This window comes from Bombina bombina, chromosome 5 (genome assembly GCF_027579735.1).
Source record: "Bombina bombina isolate aBomBom1 chromosome 5, aBomBom1.pri, whole genome shotgun sequence".
In the NCBI taxonomy this organism is placed as follows: domain Eukaryota; kingdom Metazoa; phylum Chordata; class Amphibia; order Anura; family Bombinatoridae; genus Bombina; species Bombina bombina.
Window position 1 is genome coordinate 1,126,773,295 of NC_069503.1, and position 20,074 is coordinate 1,126,793,368.

The following is a 20,074-nucleotide window of genomic DNA, read 5'->3' on the forward strand; positions in this document are numbered from 1 at the left end:
AAAACACACTTTGCCTCTCTTGGGGAGTGAAAATACTACAATTTTAAAGTTAATTACAGGAAAAACAGATAAAAAAATAATTACATTTAAAATATTTTTAATTTTGCATTATTATTCATTTTATGGGGAAATAAATTTAAAGCTTAATGACCGTTTAACTTTATGTAGATTTGAAACCTTTCATCACATATACTATCGTAGTTCTAGACGTGTGCATTGTATACTCTATCAGTACTAAATCTGCTGGATAATGATTACTTTCACCTAAATAACAAAATCATACACTGAGTTATATTTGTAACCTTAGTATTTCCGGGGCCCTGGACAAGACAAATTTGCTCAGCATCCTTATTCCCCGCCCTCTGAATGCCCCACCTCTTGTATTGCCCACCCCTGTCCTAAAGTTTAGTGTGTCCTATATAAAGAATAACACTATATATTACCCCTCCTGGTACCATAAACACTTCTTCGTGAACTAAATGCAGAACGTACATTGCACCTTCTCATCTGATGACAGTGCAGAGCCCCTCAAAGTGCAAGGCCAGGCAGGTGCTCCTCTTGTGCAGCCCAAAGGCTTGTTTGTACCTTTATCTCATTAGCACATGCTCAGCGCTAGACTTGTTTGTACCTTTATCTCATTAGCACATGCTCAGCGCTAGGCTTGTTTGTACCTTTATCTCATTAGCACATGCTCAGCGCTAGACTTGTTTGTACCTTTATCTCATTAGCACATGCTCAGCGCTAGGCTTGTTTGTACCTTTATCTCATTAGCACATGCTCAGCGCTAGACTTGTTTGTACCTTTATCTCATTAGCACATGCTCAGCGCTAGGCTTGTTTGTACCTTTATCTCATTAGCACATGCTCAGCGCTAGACTTGTTTGTACCTTTATCTCATTAGCACATGCTCAGCGCTAGGCTTGTTTGTACCTTTATCTCATTAGCACATGCTCAGCGCTAGGCTTGTTTGTACCTTTATCTCATTAGCACATGCTCAGCGCTAGGCTTGTTTGTACCTTTATCTCATTAGCACATGCTCAGCGCTAGACTTGTTTGTACCTTTATCTCATTAGCACATGCTCAGCGCTAGGCTTGTTTGTACCTTTATCTCATTAGCACATGCTCAGCGCTAGACTTGTTTGTACCTTTATCTCATTAGCACATGCTCAGCGCTAGACTTGTTTGTACCTTTATCTCATTAGCACATGCTCAGCGCTAGGCTTGTTTGTACCTTTATCTCATTAGCACATGCTCAGCGCTAGACTTGTTTGTACCTTTATCTCATTAGCACATGCTCAGCGCTAGACTTGTTTGTACCTTTATCTCATTAGCACATGCTCAGCGCTAGGCTTGTTTGTACCTTTATCTCATTAGCACATGCTCAGCGCTAGGCTTGTTTGTACCTTTATCTCATTAGCACATGCTCAGCGCTAGACTTGTTTGTACCTTTATCTCATTAGCACATGCTCAGCGCTAGGCTTGTTTGTACCTTTATCTCATTAGCACATGCTCAGCGCTAGGCTTGTTTGTACCTTTATCTCATTAGCACATGCTCAGCGCTAGACTTGTTTGTACCTTTATCTCATTAGCACATGCTCAGCGCTAGACTTGTTTGTACCTTTATCTCATTAGCACATGCTCAGCGCTAGGCTTGTTTGTACCTTTATCTCATTAGCACATGCTCAGCGCTAGACTTGTTTGTACCTTTATCTCATTAGCACATGCTCAGCGCTAGGCTTGTTTGTACCTTTATCTCATTAGCACATGCTCAGCGCTTTCTCTATTCTGTATTAAACGTCACATCATAATATAGATGAACTGACAGTTGTATTTCCTGTCTAAGAGTCCACATTCCCCCCCACCAATCGCAATTACCTCATTTTGGTGACCCATTGATATTCTGCCCTGGGTTTTTAAATACGTTCTCTTTGGGCCACATATAAAGTATTAAGTAAATGAGCATAACCATAAGTGTCACCCTGATTACTTCATATGAACACTAATGGGCAGTACTAAATCCCTATAAACTCTTTCTGCATCCAGAGTGTCTGAAAAAAGAAACACAGAGGCGCCCAATGGCCTAATACCACAATACCAAGGGACAAGCAAAATCTGTAAGACTAATACTCACAAACGAATAGCACCAAAAAGTGCAAGGAAGCAGACTGGAACCTCACAGTTGCCCAGCAAACTGAACAGACGCAGAAATAATTCTGTAGTACTTCTTCACCAGTGAGGTCCTCCTGGTTCCTAAAGGGGAGGATATAGAGCCACCTTAGCCCAGTACAGTTTGTACAAGTGTATATGTATCCAGGGAATATGCACACTTACATGTAGCAAAGCACCCCCAGGTGCAATATACACAGACTGGGACTTCTCAGCCGCCCAGCTTACTGTTTCAAAGGTTTCAGCAAATAAGATAGCTCCCAAATTTTGCTTGTCCCTTGGTATTGTGGTATTAGGCCATTGAGCGCCTCTGTGTTTCTTTTTTCAGACCATCTGTTATCATCAGGATTTTGACCCCCCCTACGACAGAGAGCTGACCTTTACAATCATCTGGAGCTATTGTGACTGACAGGATATCATTTAGTTATTGGACATTTATTGTGTTTCTAGTCACAGGGTTATATATATATATTTTTTCTCTGATATTCTGCTGTTTATTTTTTTGAGTGTTGTTGTATACATTATTATTGTTCTTATTACATTGTGTCACATTTGTTTTGATTGAGAGCGCCCCCTTGAGGATTGGTGTGCTTCCACACACCATATCTATATATTTTGCATCCAGAGTGTAACTTATTTTCTAAGTCTGTATCAACATTTCCCTTATTAAAACTGAGAAGCTCTCCAGGAAACCCCCAATGGCGACCATCATGTATTTCATTCAAACAGAAGTGGCACCTTTTCTTTCTATATGATTAAGGGAACTCCATACTAAGGGCAGTCACCCCATTGTATTAATACCCTGTTACATAGTAAATATAACCCAATACTCATCCCCATTAACCAAAAACTAAAGTGAGTGCAGAATGAATCAGTAGCATGTATCCACCTATCTATGTACCTAGAATCATAATGAAGAAACAACAGCCCCTCCACCAAATGCAACTGTGACAGTGTGAACTTTACATTATTAATATAGAAAGATAGTTGTTTGTCATTAAATCATATTAATGCAATAAGATTTATATACATATTATTTCTGATAGAAAGATAAACCTGCATTATCTATGTATAGGAGTATTTAAACGACAGTCTAGTCAAAATTAAACATTCATGATTCAGATAGGGCATGCAATTTTAAATAACTTTTCAATTTACTTTTATCATCAAATTTGCTTTGTTCCTTTGGTGGTATTTTTGAAAAGATAAACCTAGGTAGGCTCAAACTGATTTCTAAACCATTGAAAACTGCCTCTTAGCTCAGAGCATTTTTTTTTTTTTTCACAGTTAGACAGTACTAGTTTTTTCACAGTTAGACAGTACTAGTTCATGTTTGTCATATAGATAACAGTGTGCTCACTCCCGTGGAGTTATTTAGGAGTCTGCACTGAGTGGATAAACTGCATGTCTGTCAAAAGCACTGAGATAAGGTGGGCATGTCTGCAGAGGGTTAGATACAAGGTAATCACAGAGGTAAAACATATATTAATATAACTGAGTTGGTTATTCAAAACTGGGGAATGGGTAATAAAGGGATTATCTATCTAGTTAAACAATAAAAATTCTGATGTAGACTGTCCCTTTAACTGTGCTATTCTGTGACTTTCGTGTAGTTCATATGTTTGCTGTCATTATGCCATATACAGAATGTTCCATACAACCCTTCTGTGACTTTCGGTTAGTAAGTTTGTTTGCTGTCATATACGGAATGTTCCATACAACCCTTCTGTTGCTGAGATAATCTTTGATGTCATGTATGGAATGTTCCATACCTAACCTCCCTGTTAGCATTATTACCAGATGCAGGAAGGAGTCAGGTGAAGATATGCAGTAATTCTCCCTAGAGAACATCTCATTCAAACTAGGGGAACATACAAATTTGCACAAAGTACCTTACTAGAATAATCTCATGGAATTCTTCATTCATAGACATGGGGTAGGCATTTTGAAAATTGAAAATGATAGGTTGGTGGCAGAAAATGGGGAGCTACGAAAGATGGTGAGCCTGATGAAGGAGAATGTGGAATTGCGTTATGCTTTAAGGGATCATGAGAACTACATGCTTACAATAACGCCACCACATTCCTGCCTTCCAAAAGACCATCACTCCAAGCAAGGGATTGCCACCTATCCTAAAACCGATATAGAGATGACAGATGGTGCTCAACAAAGAAAGCCTGTAGGAAAGAGGCAAGAAACTAGACAAGGAAATCAACACACATCATCCAAATATTCTTCTTCAACGTCATCAAGCGACTCGTGCAGAAAGCAGCACGTCCCAGGTAAATAACAACCATTCAACATGTAACAAAATAAACTCACAAATCCTACACATTATATAAACATATACACAGTATTAATGTACATACTGTTGGCTAGATTACGAGTTTTGTCGGTGTGCGGTGCTAACGAGCAGTTTATGCTCACCGCTCACCTACAGACAGCGCTGGTATTACGGGTTTTCCAAACCCGGCGTTAGCCGCAGAAAAGTGAGTGGAGAGCAAAATTTTGCTCCACATCTCACCTCAATACCAGCGCTGCTTACGTTAGCGGTGAGCTGGCTAAACGTGCTCGTGCACGATTTCCCCATAAGAATCAATGGGGCAGAGCCGGCTGAAAAAAAACCTAACACCTGCAAAAAAGCAGCGTTCAGCTCCTAACGCAGCCCTATTGATTCCTATGGGAAAATAAAAGTTATGTCTACACCTAACACCCTAACATGAACCCTGAGTCTAAACACCCTAATCTTACACTTATTAACCCCTAATATGCCACCCCCGGCATTACTGACACCTGCATTATATTATTAACCACTAATCTGCCGCTCCGGACATCGCTGACACCTACATTTTATTTATTAACCCCCTAATCTCCCGCCCCCAATGTCGCCGCAACCTACCTACACTTATTAACCCCTAATCTGCCACCCCCAACGTCGGCGCCACTATATTAAAGTTCTTAAGCCCTAAACCTAAGTCTAATCCTAACACCCCCTAACTTAAATATAATTTAAATAAATCTAAATAAAATAACTACAATTAACTAAATTATTCCTATTTAAAACTAAATACTTACCTATAAAATAAACCCTAAGCTAGCTACAATATAACTAATAGTTACATTGTAGCTAGCTTAGGATTTATTTTTATTTTACAGGCAACTTTGTATTTATTTTAACTAGGTAGAATAGTTATTAAATAGTTATTAACTATTTAATAGCCACCTAGTTAAAATAAAGACAAATTTTCCTGTAAAATAAAACCTAACACTACACTATAATTAAATTAATTCCCTAAATTAACTACAATTAAATACAATTATCTAAAGTACGAAAAAAAACCCCACTAAATTACAGAAAATAATAAAATAATTAAGGTAGAAAAAAATCCTATTGGCTGATGCAATCAGCCAATAGGATTGAACTTCAATCCTATTGGCTAATTAGAACAGCCAATAGGATTGAGGTCGCATTCTATTGGCTGTTCCAATCAGCCAATAGGATTGAAGGTCAATCCTATTGGCTGATTGCATCAGCCAATAGGAATTTTTCTACCTTAAAGGGACAGTAAAGTCAAAACTAAACTTTCATGATTCAGATAGGGCATGCAATTTTAAACAACTTTCAAATTTACTTTTATCATCAAATTTGCTTTGTTCCCTTGGTGGTATTTTTGAAAAGCTAAACCTAGCTAGGCTCAAACTGATTTCTAAACAGTTGAAAACCGCCTCTTAGCTCAGAGCATTTTGAAAGTTTTTCACAGTTAGACTGTGCTAGTTCACATGTGTCATATAGATAACATTGTGCTCACTCCCGTGAAGTTATTTAGGAGTCTTCACTGATTGACTACACTGCATGTCTGTCAAAGTCACTTAGATAAGGAGGCTGTCTGCAAAGGCTTAGATACAAGGTAATCACAGAGGTAAAAAGTATATTAATATAACTGTGTTGGTTATGCAAAAACGGGGAATGGGTAATAAAGGGAATATCTATCTTTTTAAATAAGAACATTTTTGGTGTAGACTGTCCCTTTAATTCCGATTGGCTGATAGAATTCTATCAGCCAATCGGAATTGAAGGGATGCCATCTTGGATGACGTCATTTAAAGGAACCTACATTCAGTCGTCGGATGAAGAAAGAAGAGGATGCTCCGCGTCGGTTGGCTTGAAGATGGACCCGCTCCGCGCCGGATGGTTGAAGATAGAAGATGCCGTCTGGATGAAGACTTCTGCCCGTCTAGAGGACCTCTTCTTCCCGGCTTGGATGAAGACTTCTGCCCGTCTGGAGGACCACTTCGCCCGGCTTCGTTGAGGACTTCGGCCCGGTTGGGTGAAGACTTCTCAAGGTAGGGTGATCTTCAAGGGGTTAGTGTTAGGTTTTATTAAGGGGGGATTGGGTGGGTTTTAGAGAAGGGCTGGGTGTGTGGATGGTGGGTTTTAATGTTGTACTTTTTTTTTACAGGTAAAAGAGCTGATTACTTTGGGGCAATGCCCCGCAAAAGGCTCTTTTAAGGGCTATTTGTAATTTAGTATAGGGTAGGGCTTTTTATTATTTTGGGGGGCTTTTTTATTTTAGGGGGATTATATTAGGTGTAATTAGTTTAAAAAACTTGTACTTGTTTTATTATTTTCTGTAATTTAGTGTTTTGTTTTTTTCGTACTTTAGATAATTGCATTTAATTGTATTTAATTGTAGTTAATTTAGGGAATTAATTTAATTATAGTGTAGTGTTAGGTGTAATTGTAACTTAGGTTAGGTTTTATTTTACAGGTAAATGTGTCTTTATTTTAACTAAGTAGCTATTAAATAGTTAATAACTATTTAATAACTATTCTACCTAGTTAAAATAAATACAAAGTTGTCCGTAAAATAAAAATAAATCCTAAGCTAGCTACAATGTAACTATTAGTTATATTGTAGCTAGCTTAGGGTTTATTTTATAGGTAAGTATTTAGTTTTAAATAGGAATAATTTAGTTAATTGTAGTAATTTTATTTTGATTTATTTAAATTATATTTAAGTTAAGGGGGTGTTAGGTTTAGACTTAGATTTAGGGGTTAATAACTTTAATATAGTGTCGGCGATGTTGGGTGCGGCAGATTAGTGGTTAATAAATGTAGGTAGGTGTCGGCGATGTAAGGGACGGCAGATTAGGGGTTAATAAAATTTAACTAGTGTTTGAGAGGCGGGAGTGCGGCGGTTTAGGGGTTAATATATTTATTATAGTGGCGGCGATGTCCGGTTCGGCAGATTAGGGGTTAAAAATGTTATTTTAGTGTTTGCAATGTAGGGGGGCCTCGGTTTAGGGGTTAATAGGTAGTTTATCGGTGTTAGTGTACTTTTTAGCACTTTAGTTATGAGTTTTATGCTACGGCGTTAGACCATAAAACTCTTAACTACTGACTTTAAAATGCGGTACCAGGCTTGACAGGAGAGGGTCTACCGCTCACTTTTTGGAAGACTCGTAATACCAGCGCTATGCAAGTCCCATTGAAAAAATAGGATACGCAATTGACGTAAGTGGATTTGCGGTATTTTCAAGTCTGGCCGAAAAAGTGAGTACATCTGTACCTGCAAGACTCGTAATACCAGCGGGCGTTAAAAAGCAGCATTGGGACCTCTCAACGCTGCTTTTTAAGGCTAATGCAAGACTTGTAATCTAGCCGTGTATTAGTAAACACACCGTCTAATAAAATCACATAGTGCTTCCTTAAGTCAAATGAAAAATACAGAACACGGGGCTCCCAATTTACATTAGGAAAAAACTAACATGCACATACAGCTGAGATTAACATGCATAGGTATACCAACTACGAAACAACTAGATTACAAGTTTGTGCGTTTGTGCGTTTAACACTGAAAATATGGTATTTTCAGCGTTAAAACAGCACCGCAGCCATTACAAGTCTTGTCGGTATAGGTGTACCGCAAGCCTTTTAGCCTGTAATGCAACGTCAGTACCGCACTCGCAAAAATTACGTTTTTTCATGGGATTCCCATGGCGCCGGTATTACAAATTTTGCGGTTAGGCTAAAAAGTGAGCGTTACACTCTAAAACGACAAGAACCATAACGCCATCTAAAGTCAGTAGTTATGAGTTTTACGCTACAAAGCTGTAACATAAAACTCATAACTAAACTGCTACAAAGTACACTAAACACCCATAAACTACCTATTAACGCCTAAACTGAGGCCCTCCCGCATCGCAAATACTAAATTAAATTTATTAACGCCTAATCTGCCGCTCCCGATATCCCTGCCACTAATACCATTTATTAACCCCTATTCTGCCACTCCCCAACATCGTCACCACTATACTAAAGTTATTAACCCCTAAACCGCCGCCTCCCAAACACTATTTAAATATTATTAACCCCTAATCTGCCGTTCGCCCACATCGCCCCTGCTATACTAAAGTTATTAAGCCCTACACTGCCGCCACTATAATAAACCTATTAACCCCTAAAACGAAAACCCTCACAACGAAATATAATAAATTAATTTATTAACCCCTAAACCGAAAGCCCCCCACATCGCAATAAACTAATCATCCAATAGAATTAGAGCTGCTTAAATCCTATTGGCTGATTTGAACAGCCAATAGGATTTTTGCAGCTCTAATTCCTATTGGCTGATTCAAATTTTTCAGCCAATAGGAATGCAAGGGACGCCATCTTGGATCACGTACCTTGCATTGAAGATTCAGTGTTCGGCGGCGACCATATGAAGAGGATGCTCCGCACCGGATGTCTTTAGGATGGACCCGCTCCAAGCCGTCGTGGTCAAGATAGAAGATGCTGATTGGATGAAGATTGAAGAGGCCGTCTGGATGAAGACTTCTCGCCGCTTGGATGAGGACTTTGCCACCGGGATGAAGATTGAAGGGGCCGTCGTTCAAGCGGGACTTCAAAAACTGTAAGTGGATCGTCTTGGGGTTAGTGTTAGGTTTTTTAAGGGTTTTTTAGGTGGGTTTTATTTTTAGATTAGGGTTTGGGCAGTAAAAGAGCTAAATGCCCTTTTAAGGGCAATGCCCATCCAAATACCATTTTCAGGGCAATGGGGAGCTTAGGTTTTTTTAGATATTTTTTTTTATTTTGTGGGTTTGGGGGGGTGGGGGTTTGTAATGTTAGTGGGCATTTGTATTTTTATTTCATAAACAGAGCTGATTTCTTCAGGGCAATGCCCTACAAAAGGCCCTTTTAAGGGCCATTGGTAGTTTATTCTATATTTGTTTTTCTTTGTTTTTTTTCTTTTTAATGGGTATTAGAATAGGAATAATTTTTATTATTTTTCATAATTTGTTTATTATTTTGTGTAATGTATTTTTTTAGGGGGTGTTTGTTTTTCTTTTGTAGCAAAAGACAGGGTCGACTCCAGAACAAATGAAATGGGGGGGGCATTTTTTTTTCACGAGGGGGCACGCATTTAAAAAGCATGTATGAGAGTCAAAATAAGAGCAGACCTACTGTGGCAGTCCAGGGGTTACATTTATCAGATCTCTGGCTGTCCAGGAGTTAGAAAGAGATTAGCTGGGCCCTCCAGTGGCGGATCTCCAGGGTCTAGTGGCTGAAAATGGTTGATGCGACATTTGGGACCCTGGACGTTCCGTCACTTTTAAGATGTAAAAAAAAAAAAAATTTTTTTAAAATCTCTTCTTTTGCTCTGGGGGGCACAGCATTCCATTTGGGGGGGCATTGCCCCGAATCCCCCCCCCTTAGAGCCGACCCTGGCAAAAGAGCTGTTTAACTTAGGGCAATGCCCTACAAAAGGCCCTTATAAGGGCCCTTGGTAGTTTATTTTAGATTAGGTTTTTTATTTTGGGGTGTTTTTTTTTTTTAAAGGGTATTAGAATAGGAATAATTTTATTTTTTTAGATAATTTTGCTGTTTTTTTTGTAATGGTAGGTTCTTTATGTTTTGTAATGGTAGTTTTTTTTAATGTTTTGTAATTTTAGGTTTTAGTGTAAGGTAGCTTAGGTTTTATTTGACAGGTAATTTTGTATTTATTTTAACTAGGTAGTTATTAAATAGTTAATAACTATTTACTAACTAGTCTGCCTAGTTAAAATAAATACAAACTGACCTGTAAAATAAAATAAAACCTAAGCTAGCTACAATATAATTATTAGTTATATTGTAGCTAGCTTAGGTTTTATTTTACAGGTATGTATGTATTTAGTTTTAAACAGGTATTATATAGTTAATAATTGTAAATTTAATTTAGCTATATTTTAATTATGTTAAATTTTGGGGGTGTTAGGGTGAGGGTTACGTTAGGGTTAGCTTTAGGCTTTAATATAGTTTAATTTAGGTTGTTGTGATGTGGGGGCTGGCGGTTTAGGGGTTAATAGGTTTATTTAGTGTTAGTGATGTGGAAGGCCAGAGGTTTAGGGGTTAATAGCTTTTTTTAGTTGCGGTAATGTCGGAGAGTGGAGGAATAGGGGTTAATATATTTATTATAGTGTGGGCGATGTTGGGGTGCGGAGGACTAGGGGTTAATAACTTTAGCATAGTGGCAGCGATATCGGGAGCGACAGATTAGGGGTTAATACCTTTATTTAGGTGGCGCGATATTGGGAGCAGTAGATTAGAGGTTAATAACTGTAGGCAGGCGTCGGCGATGTCGGGGGCAGCAGATTAGGGGTGTTTAGACTCGGGGTTTATGTTAGGGTGTTAGGTTTAAACTGTATTTTCTTTTTCCCCATAGACATCAATGGGGCTGCGTTACAGAGCTTTTGTTTCCGCGATCGCAGGTGTCGCATTGATGTCTATGGGGAAAGCGTGCACGAGCACGTCAAACACAAGCCGCGTTTTTCAAAACTTGTAATGGCAGCGCTATAGGCAGGGCCGGACTGGGACAAAAAAAAAAGGCCCACTCACCCCCCCTCTGCTCACTATTCCTTATTCACATACATGCAGGCACACATCATACACACACACTCTGCATTTACATACATGCAGGCACAAAACATACACACACCACATACATGCAGACACACAACATACACACACCAGATACACATATGCAGACACACAACATACACACACAATACATTCAAACACACAACATACACATGCAGACACACAACAAACACACACACCACATACACATATATGCAAACACACAACATACACATACACAATACATTCAGACACACAACATACACACATGCAGACACACAACATACACACAGTATATTCAGACACACAACATACACACCAGATAGACGTAGATTCAGACACAGCATACACACATGCAGACACACAACATACATACACACCACATACACATATATGAAAACACACAACATACACACAATACATCCAGACACACAACATACACACATGCAGACACACAACATACACACCACATACACAGCATACGCACACTTCATAGCATTCACTTATATGCAGACACACAAAACATGAACAAATAGCATACACATAGCATACACATTTATATCAGGTACAAATAAGTAGCATCCCACAGCTTTAATACACACATACTACACACATTTACAGGCACACACACGAACGCACACATATACATACATACATGCACACACATGAACACACACATATACATACATACATGCACATACATGAACTAACACATATACATACATGCATGCACATACACACATATACATACATACATGCACACACACGAACACACACATATACATACATGCACACATACCTACACCTGCACACATAATATACACACACACTACACCCATTCACAGGCACACATATGAACGCACACATATACATACATACATGTACACACATGAACACACACATATACATACATACATACATGCACACACACATACCTACACCTGCACATACACACACACTACACACATTCACAGGCACACACAAAATATAGACAACGCAAACATGAACACACACACCTACAACTTTACCTGTAGGCAGGGGCAATGTAAATAAATCTCTCTATTTGCTGAAATGCTGATATGACCCTGGATATGACAAAGACATTGTGTGCCTACAAATAGGATAAATTATAAAACTAATGTTCAGTATGTCAGCCTGGTGTCACTGACCTGTTCTGGGGAGAACAAAACTACTACAGATAATGCCTTCTCTGCTGGGTCATTCAAGCAGCCAATGCAGTCAAGCAGCCAATACAGTCAAGGAGCCAAGGCCTAGTACTAGTAAATTAATGTATATTATAGATAGTAATACTAGTATTAGTAATGTGTATTATGTGGGGATTGTGACGTCAACTCAACTCCAAAAAAAGGTCCTCCAGACCTCACCTACCTGCCTGCCCCTGCTGTGCCATCCATCTGTCCTGCTGAGTCACGGCGTCATCACTGGCGCTGCTCACTAGCCCCCCGGCCTCACGGAATGCCATTATGATGGAGAATGAGATGGAGCCTCAGCCTATGGAGGACTCAGGACACTACAGGACCAGTCCAGACTCCAGACCCACCTGGCCCAGCGGCAGCCAGCATCTTTCCGGCCTACAACCACTGACGCACTATGTCACATGACACAGAGGCAGACGCAGCACTAGTCTGTCTAACAGCCGCTGCCTCGCAGCCTCTCTGTGTCACATGGACATGGCACGCAGCATGAGTGTAGTGCAGCCACGTGCAGGGCGACGGTGTGTGTGTGACTCTGACGTCACTAACAGTGCGCTCAGACTCAGGCCGGAAGCAGTGCGCCGCGGCCTGCGCGGCCGATCCAAATGGGGAATGTTTGTTTGTATATGGCTGGCCCTGAAGTACGTTGGTACCGTACGGCGTGCAAGCGTTACCAAAGTTGAGGATTCTTAATTTTAACTGCAGTACAGATAATAAAATTTAAACATTAAACATTTAATTAATATTTTACAAAAAAAAGTTCTCAATTTATTTTTTGAGTCAGCAGTAATAGTGGGCAGGGCTAGGGTAACCGACGGCCCACCGGGCAAATGCCTGGTATGCCCCATGGCCAGTCTGGGCCTGGCTATAGGGAATTAAATAACGCAACTTTTGTTGCGTTCGTTAATTTCCCTATATCGCTCAAAACTCGTAATCTAGCTGTAAGTAAGTTAGTATTACATAGTGTTATTCAAAGCATCAAAGGCTAATTAGTAATAATATTATAATTGTGTAACACAATATGCCCACATATGGATAATAACATAAAATGAGAAAATATGGATTAATATGCATTAATAGTGGTCTTTTTTACAAAGGCAGGTTAGTAGAATCCATATCCTCTTGGATATTTATGTAAATTACTCTACACAAAAGAGGATCTTATAAATGATGGCTAATCAGCACTAATTTATTTTTACAATGAATGCATATTAACAGCACCGTCCCATTCATTAGTGAACTGTATAGACAGGCAGATGGATGGTACAGAATATATAAGTCTTGCTTTGAAACCTTTGTCTCAAGGTGAATATTTTGATAATTAGTCAGATATAAATGTTTAAAATGTCTTATCCTGCTAAAGCTCACATCTACCAATTTCCCATCTCATTTCCTATTCACTATTTAATGTGTATACAGCTGTGACTAGTGCATGTATATTAGATAATATATCACGTGCGGTTTAACAAAAAATTTAACTTACATCTTAATTCTAATGCTACATCAATATTTTAAACATTCCCTGACTTTATGCATTTACAAAACTATACTTTCTTCTCTCTCCTTTGATACAAATGCTGAATATCATAAGGTTATAGTTGTATTCTTGTGTTTGTTTAATGGAATTTGTTAGTAGTATAAATGGCAGCTCATTTGTCTCGCTCCTGAAAATTACATACTTTAATGCCATTTGTCTACACCTTGAAAATCACATTAGTTATATATTCAGGAAGAGAGATCTATAGCCAGGTGTGTAGAACAAGCTATCAGATCTGGGACTTGACCCTGTTGGTAACAATTCTACTTCAACACACATTATCTCACACATGTTCATATATACATGCACACACATGAACACACAAATATACATACATACATGCACACACATGAACGCACACATATACATACATACCTGCACACACATGAACACACAAATACATACACACTTACACCTGCACACATAATACACACAGTCACAGGCACACACATGAACTCACACATATACATACTGTATATACATACATGCACACATACACACACCTACACCTGGACACATAATACACACATACTACACACATTCACAAGCACGCACATGAACGCACACATATACATACATACATGCACACACATGAACGCACACATATACAGTACATACATACATGCACATATAAACATACCTACACCTGCACACATAATACACACACACTACACATATTCACAGACACACATAAAATATACACAACGCAAACATGCACCCACATAAACACACATACACACATTCACAGGCACACACAAAAACATAATTTATGCTTACCTGATAAATGTATTTCTCTTGTAGTGTATCCAGTCCACGGATCATCCAATACTTATGGAATATATTCTCCTTCCCAACAGGAAGCTGCAAGAGTCCACCCACAGCAAAGCTGCTATATAGCTCCTCCCCTAACTGCCATATTCAGTCATTCGACCGAAAACATGCAGAGAAAGGAAAAAACCATAGGGTGCAGTGGTGACTGTAGTTCAAATGAAAAAATTACCTGCCTTAAAGTGACAGGGCGGGCCGTGGACTGGATACACTACAAGAGAAATAAATTTATCAGGTAAGCATAAATTATGTTTTCTCTTGTTAAGTGTATCCAGTCCACGGATCATCCATTACTTATGGAATACCAATACCAAAGCTAAAGTACACGGATGATGGGAGGGACAAGGCAGGTACTTAAACGGAAGTTACCACTGCCTGTAAAAAACCCTTTCTCCCAAAAATAGCCTCCGAAGAAGCAAGGTATCAAATTTGTTAAATTTGAAAAGTATGAAGCGCAGACCAAGACTCCGTCTTGTAAATCTGTTCAACAGAAGCCACATTTAAAAAAGGCCCAAGTGAAAACCACAGCTCTAGTAGAATGAGCTGTAATCCCTTCAGGAGGCTGCTGTCCAGCAGTCTCATAAGCTAAATGAATTATGCTTTTTAACCAAAAAGACAGAGAGGCTGCTAAAGTCTTTTGACCTCTCCTCTGTCCAGAATAGACAACAAACAAGGTGAACGTTTGATGAAAACTGTAGTAGCTTGTAAGTAAAACTTTAAAGCACAAACCACGTCCAATATTGTGTAATAGACGTTCCTTCTTTGAGGAAGGATTAGGATACAAGCATGGAACAACTATCTCTTGAGTGATGTACTTGTTAGATACCACCTTAGGAAAAAACCCAGGTTGGTATGCAGGACTACCTTATCCGTACGAAGGACCAGATAAGGAGAATCACATTGTAACACAGATAACTTGGAGACTCTACGAGTCGAGGAATTAGCTACCCAAAAGGAACTTTCCAAGATAAAGATTGATATCTATGGAACAAAAAAGGTTCAAACGGAACTTCTTGAAGAACCTTAAGAATCAGGTTTAAGCTCCATGGCGGAGCAACAGTTTTAAACACAGGCTTGGATCTAACCAAAGCCTGAACGTCTAGAATACCTGCCAGATGCTTGTGCAAAAAAATAGACAGAGTAAAAATCTGTCCCCTTTTAAGGAATTAGCTGACAACCCTTTTCTCAAAAACATCTTGGAGAAAAGATAATATCCTGGGAATCCAGACTTTACTCCATGAGTAACCCTTGGATTCATAACAATCAGATATTTACACCATATCTATGTTCAATTTTCCTAGAGACAGGCTTTCATGTCTGTATTAAGGTATCAATGACTGACTCGGAGAAGCCATGCTTTGATAACATCAAGCGTTCAGTCTCCAGGCAGTCCATCTCAGATTGATTCTATTTAGATGGTTGAAAGGACCCTGAGGTAGAGGGACCTGTCTCTGAAGCAGAGACCGTGATGGAAAGGATGACATGTCCACCAGATCTGCATACCAGGTCCTGCGTGGCTACGCAGGCGCTGTCAAAAACACCAAAGCCCTCTCCTGCTTGGTCTTGACCTCCGGAGGAAATCCCACTCCCCCGGAAGAAAAGTCTGACGACTTAGAAAATCCACCTCCCAGTTCTCAACACCTGGGATATGGATAGCTGATAGACAAGAGTGAGTCTCTGTCCAGTGAATTATTGTAAGACTTCTAACATCGCTAGGGAACTTCTGTTCCCCCTTGATGGCTGATGTAAGCCACAGTCGTGTATATTGTCCGACTGAGTATGATGTACCTCAGAGTTGCTAACTGAGGCCAAGACTGAAGAGCATGGAATATCACTCCCAGTTCCAGAATATTTATTAGAAGGAGGGTCTCCTCCTAAGTCCACTATCCCTGAGCCTTCAGGGAGTTCCAGACTGCATCCCAACCTAAAAGGCTAGCATCTATTGTAACAATTGTCCCATCTGACCTGCGGAAGGTCATACCCTTGGACAGATGGACCCGACATAGTCACCAGAGAAGAGAATCTCTGGTCTCTTGGTCCAGGTTTAACAGGGGGACAAATCTGTGTAATCCCCGTTCCTCTGACTGAGCATGCATAGTTGCAGCGGTCTGAAATGTAGACGTGCAAACGGTACTATGTCCCTTGCCGCTACCATTAAGCCGATTTCATTCATGTACTGAGCCACCGAAGGGCGCGGATGGGATGAAAAAAAAACACGGCAGAAATTTAGAAACTTTGACAACCTGGACTCCGTCAGGTAAATTTTCATTTCTACAGAATCTATCAGAGTCCCTAGGAGGGAAACCCTTGAGATTGGGGATAGAGAACTCTTTCCTTGTTCACTTTCCACCCATGTGAACTCAGAAATGCCAGTACTACGTCCGTATGAGACTGGGCAATTTGGATGTTTGACGCCTGTATCAGGATGTCGTCTAAATAAGGGGCCACTTCTATGCCCCGCGGTCTAAGGACCGCCAAAGCGACCCCAGAACCTCCATAAAGATTCTTGGGGCTGTAGATATCCCAAAGAAAAGAGCTACAAACTGGTAATGCCTGTCTAGAAAGGCAAACCTGAAAAACGATGGTGATCTTTATGCATCACAATGTGAGGATAAGCATCCTTCAAATCCATTGTAGTCCTCTATTGACTCTCCTGGATCATAGTTAAGATGGTACGAATAGTTTCCATCTTAAATGACGGAATTCTGAGGAATTTGTTTAAGATCTTTAGATCCAAAATAGGTCTGAAGGTTCCCTCTCCTTGGGAACCACAAACAGATTTGAGTAAAAACTCTGTCCCTGTTCCTCTCTTGGAACTGGATGGATCTCGTACACAATGTAAGAATGCCTCCTTCTTTATCTGGTTTGCAGATAATTGTGAAAGGCGAAATCTCCCCTTTTTTTGGGGGGGGAATCTTTGAAATCCAGAAGATATCTCTGGGATATAAATTCCAATGCCTAGGGATCCTGGGCATCTCTTGCCCACGCCTGGGCAAAGAATGAAAGTCTGCCCCCTATAGGATCCGTTACCGGATAGGGGTCCGTTCCTTCATGCTGCCTTAGAGGCAGCAGCAGGCTCCTTGGCCTGCTTATCTTTGTTCCAGGTCCGATTGTCTCCAGACCGCCTTGGACTGAGCAAAAAATTCCCTCTTGTTTTGCCTTAGAGGAAGAGGATGCCACACCTGCCCTGAAGTTTTTAAAAGGTACGAAAATTAGACTTTTTTTTTTTTTTTTTTGCCCTTGATTTAGAGCTATCCTGAGGAAGGGCATGACCTTTTCCTCCAGTGATATAAGCAATAATCTCCTTCAAACCAGGCCCGAATAGGGTCTGCCCCTTGAAGGGAAGTTAAGTAGCTTATTTATTAAAGTCACGACAGCTGACCATGATATAAGCCATAGCGCTCTGCGCACCAGTATAGTAAAAAACAGAATTCTTAGCCGTTAGTCTAGTCAAATGAACAAGGCATCAGAAAACAAAGGAATTGGCTAGCATAAGCTTGTCAAATATATTCATCCAATGGAGTTGCTTAACTGTAAAGCCTCATCAAGAGACTCAACCCAGAACGCCGCAGCAGCAGTGACAGAAGCAATGTATGCAAGGGGCTGCAGGATAAAACCCTGTTGAATAAACATTTTTTATCCATTGGATCTAAAAAGCACAACTGTCCTCGTCAGAGGTAGTGGTACGCTTAGCTAGAGTAGAAACTCTTCTCTCCACCTTAGGAACTGTCTGCCAGAAGTCCCGTGTGGTGGTAACTATTAGAAAACATTCTTCTAAAAAATAGGAGGGGAAGAGAACGGCACACCTGGTCTATCCCATTCCTTATTAAAAAAAATTTTAGTAAACCTCTTTAGGTATTGGAAAAAACATCAGTACACACCGGCACTGCATATTATTTATCCAGTCTACACAATTTCTCTGGCCCTGCGATTGTACACATTCATTCAGAGCAGCCAAAGCCTCCCTGAGCAACAAGTGGAGGTTCTCAAACATAAATTTTAAATGTAGAAATATCAGAATCAGGTTAAATCATCTTCCCTGAGTCAAAAAAAAAAAAAAAAATCACCCACAGACTAAGCATATTGTGAGGTAGTATCATACATGGTTCTTAAAGCGTCTGTATGCTCTGTATCTACCCCCAGAGCTAACTGCTTTCCTTTAATTTCAGGTAGTCTGACTAATACTGCTGCCAGAATATTATTCACCACCTTTGCCATGTCTTGTAAAATAAACGCTATGAGCGCCCTTGATGTACTTGGCGCCATTTGAGCGTGAGTCCCTGAAGCGGGAGTCGAAGGGTCTGACACGTGGGGAGAGTTAGTCGGCATAACTTTCCCCTCGACAGAATCCCCTGGTAAAGAAACGCTATGGGTGCCCTTGATGTACTTGGCGCCATTTGAGCGTGAGTCCCTAAAGCGGGAGTCAAAAGGTCTGACACGTGGGGAGAGTTAGTCGGCATAACTACCCCCACGACAGAATCCTCTGGTGATAATGTTTTTAAAGACAAAAAATGATCTTTATTGTTTAACATGAAATCAGTACATCTGGTACACATTCTAAGATGGGGTTCCACCATGGCTTTAACACATAATGAACACAGAGCTTCCTCTATGTCAGACATGTTAGAACAGACTAATAATGAGACTAGTAAGCTTGGAAAACACTTTAAATCAAGTTAACAAGCAAATATATAAAACGTTACTGTGCCTTTAAGAGAAACAAATTTTGCCAAAATTTGAAATAACAGTGAAAAAAGGCAGTTAAACTAACAAAATTTTTACAGTGTATGTAACAAGTTAGCAGAGCATTGCACCCACTTGCAAATGGATGATTAACCCCTTAATACAAAAAACAGATTAACAAAACGAAAAATATGTTTTAAACAGTCATAACAGCTCCTACTTTTGAAGCCCTTTTGAGCCCTTCAGATATGTCCTATAGCATGCAGGGGACTGCTGAGGGAAGCTGAATGTCACTGTTTGTAATTTTAACTGCACCAACTGTAACTTTTATACTATAACAGTGGAAAGCCTCAGGAAACTGTTTCTATGCAAAATTTAAGCCAGCCATGTGGAAAAAACTTAGGCCCCAATAAGTTTTATCACCAAACATATGTTAAAAAACGATTAAACATGCCAGCAAACGTTTTAAAACACATTTTTACAAGAGTATGTATCTCTATTAATAAGCCTGATACCAGTCGCTATCGCTGCATTTAAGGCTTTACTTACATTACTTCGGTATCAGCAGTATTTTCTTAGTCAATTCCATTCCTAGAAAAATATTTTACTGCACAAACCTTATCTGCAGGAAAACCTGCACGCCATTCCCCCTCTGAAGTACCTCACTCCTCAGAATGTGTGAGAACAGCAAATGGATCTTAGTTACGTCTGCTAAGATCATAGAAAAACGCAGGCAGATTCTTCTTCC